This window comes from Tupaia chinensis, unplaced genomic scaffold (assembly GCF_000334495.1).
Source record: "Tupaia chinensis unplaced genomic scaffold, TupChi_1.0 Scaffold000048_1, whole genome shotgun sequence".
Lineage (NCBI taxonomy): Eukaryota > Metazoa > Chordata > Mammalia > Scandentia > Tupaiidae > Tupaia > Tupaia belangeri.
This window is the reverse complement of record NW_006159506.1, coordinates 8,697,729-8,700,993: the sequence shown is the minus strand read 5'-3', so window position 1 is coordinate 8,700,993 and position 3,265 is coordinate 8,697,729.

The following is a 3,265-nucleotide window of genomic DNA, read 5'->3' as shown; positions in this document are numbered from 1 at the left end:
TTCAGCACAAAAATTATATATATTTTTAAAGAATTTAAAATTTATTACTATTATTATTATTAAATGTTGCTATAGAGCACATGTGCTCCCAGAGAGAAAAAGAGAGTGAAAGGGAAAGTGAGAAAGCAAGCCTCCAGGTCTGGGACTTGAACCAGGTTAGTCATGTGGGAGTCCAGCACCTTAACCATCATGCCACCTGCTGGTCCCCACAATAATTATTGTACTCAAAATGCCAACAACTATCTCACTGAGAAGCCCCACCTTAGCAGCTCAATCACGCAATCATATGAGGGAATTCTATCCTTTTTACTTTCTTCTCTCTCTTTTTAAAAAAGTGTATTTCTGCGACCAGCAGTTAGAGTAATGGCTATATCACTGGACTCCCATGTAGTCGACCGCAGTTCGAGTCCTGGACCCGGTGACTTAAACTCACGCTGGGCGCGTGTGCGTGCGTGCCCAAGATCCCGAGAGGAGAATGGAGGAGAAGGGATTGTGGTGTGCCATGCCCCCCGGAGGTTGATTTCTCACTTTCTGTCTCTCTGTCTCCCTTTGTCTTTCTGGCGAGCGCACAAGCCCTATAGGAAAAACATCTCCCCCCCGAAAAAAATAAAAGTGTATTTCTTTCTTTCTTTTATTAAAGAGAGAGAGAAAGCCAACTGCTGGTGTGGTGGTTAAGGTAGATGGACCCCACAAGGCTCACTGCAGGATTCGAGTCCCACACCTCGTGGCTTGGAAAACGTGCCAGGCAGGTGTGGATGCATGCTCAAATCCTGAAAGATGGAGGAGAAGGGATTGTGGTGTGACCCTGCCCCATGGGGTGCTTTCTCACTTCCCTTCTCTCTCTCTCTGTCTCTCTTTGGTGAATGCATGTACCCTCTAGCAAATTAAAAGAGAGAGAAAGAAAGAAAGAGACAGAGAGAGAGAGAGAGTCATGACACCTCAATCCACCCCCAGCCTCAGCCAGCCTGGACCGTGGGCACGCACAAATGCCCAGCATTTACAGGGAGGCCCTGGGATGTGAACTAGAGACCTTCTCATGAATCCATTTGCATGAATATTGTGCCACCACCTGGCCCCCAGTGCTCCATACCTTCTATTTCCCCCGCTGAGTCATCGCCTCACCTCCGGTAGTAAGAAGGGAGCTGTGGCCACTCTGGGTGTCACACAACACCCAAGGGAACAAGGGAGACCACATCTACTCTTGCTCTGTCTTGGGGAAGAAGGAAACTTTCTGCTGAAGCTTCCTCGCAGGCGCGCTCTTCACAGCCTTTCGGCCTGGCCAGGTGAATTACTTGTTCCTGAATGAGTGATAGCAGTAGGGAATTCCTCTGAGATCACACAGATGCTGTTCTGGAGGGCCTACGTGAGGGAGAGAGGTGGGACACCTGTTGCAGGGGAGCAGGTGAAATGCAAGCTGGCATACCACCCACTCTGTTAGTAACAAGGTTTCTATGAGAAGAGACATGGTGAGGCCAGCAGGTGGCGTGGTGGTTCAGGGCGCTAGACTCCCAAATGGCTGCCTGTTGTTCTAGTCCCGGACCTGGCAGCTTGCTTTCTCATTTTCCCTCTCTTTCTCTCTCTCTCTCTCACTCTGCCCTTCTCTGGTCGAATTAAAATAAATTAATTAATTAAGTTAAATAAAATAATTCTTAAAAAAAAAAAAAAGATACGGAGACAGGTCTCTGTCATTTTCCTACCCTTTTTTTTTTTTTTTTTTTTTAAAGAGTGGGGCAGATCTGTGGACAAGGAGCCCGCCACGACTAAGGGACAGGTGGTCGTTATCAGTCCTGGACTTAAGAGTCCACTTTCTTACTGTTTACCAATTAGACACATGGCACGTATGTCGAAAATGTAAGTTTTTCTGGGACCAGCAGGTGGCGTGGTGGTTAAGACGCTGGACATTCCCACATGGCCAACCATGGTTCAAGTCCTGGACCCGGTGGCTTGCTTTCTTACATTCTCTTTCTCTCTCTGTGTCTCTCTCTGGTCAAATTAAAAAATAAATGAATGAATAAATAAAATAAACAATTATTTTTTTAAAAAAGATTGAAATTTTTCCTTACCTGTTAGGTTTATTGTCTTGCTTGGTATTCAAAGCCATCCAAAATCAAATCAGAAAAAAATGATTACATATAAGTAAAATGAGTTTAAAAAGGGAAGAACACTTATATGGAAATAACAATTTAATATCCTAAAACTTGAAGTGTTAATATCAACATAGAAAGTCAACTAGCTCCTAGTGGCCCTTTCAGAATGTAAAGGTGAGGGACCAGGCAGCGGTACAGCGATAATGCACTAAATCCACATGGGAGGGTCCTGGGTTCGCATCCTGAGGTCTTCCTGCGCTCCCTGGGTGCACACACGCACCCCATGATCTGGGCTGGCAGAGGCTGGAGGTACATCACGGCGGGAGGGTCTTATTAGGAGCATCCCCTTCGCCCCCCCAGAAGAAATAAATAAGCTTTTCAATACATTTAAATATTTTTTAAGAGATTTTTTTGCTATAGGGCAAGTGTGCTCACTGGAGAGACAAACAGAGAGTGAGAAATCACACACACACACACACACACACACACCCAGGGGGGATGGACATGCCACAATCCCTTCTTCTCCAGTCTTCCTTAAATAATTGTTGGGACCAGCAAATGGCATAATGGTTACGTTCCTGGACTCCCATGTGTTTGACAGTGGTTTGAGTCCTGGACCCAGCGGCTTGAAACTCATGCTGGGCGCATGTGCATGTGTGCCCAAAATCCAGAGAAGAGACTGAAGGAGATGTGATTGCAGTGTGGCCATCCCCCCAGGGGGTGATTTTTCACTTTTTGTCTGTCTCTCTCTCTCTGTCTCTCTGGTGAGCGCATGTGCCCTATAGTAAAAATCTCTTAAAAAATAATAATTGTTCATTTCAGAAAAAATGTTTATTCCTTAAGTCAATGAGCTCTGGGAAACTCACAAGCTATATTGAGAAAAGATTATGCAAATAAAGTTAAAGTCTTAATCAGAAACCTAAGGATATTGAAATAGAGAAGCCAAAGAGATTAATAATTAAAAAAAAAAAAGATGTGAAAAGGCTTTATTAAATCATCCACTTATTTTTGGCTTTTTTTTTTTTTTTTTTTTTTTTTTTTTGAGAGAGAGAGGTTTTTGCTATAGGGCACGTGACGTGCACTCGCCAAACAGAGACAGAGAGACAAAGAGACAGAAAGCGAGAAATCACCCCCCAGGGATGGCCACGCCACAATCCTTTCTCCTCCATTCTCCTCTC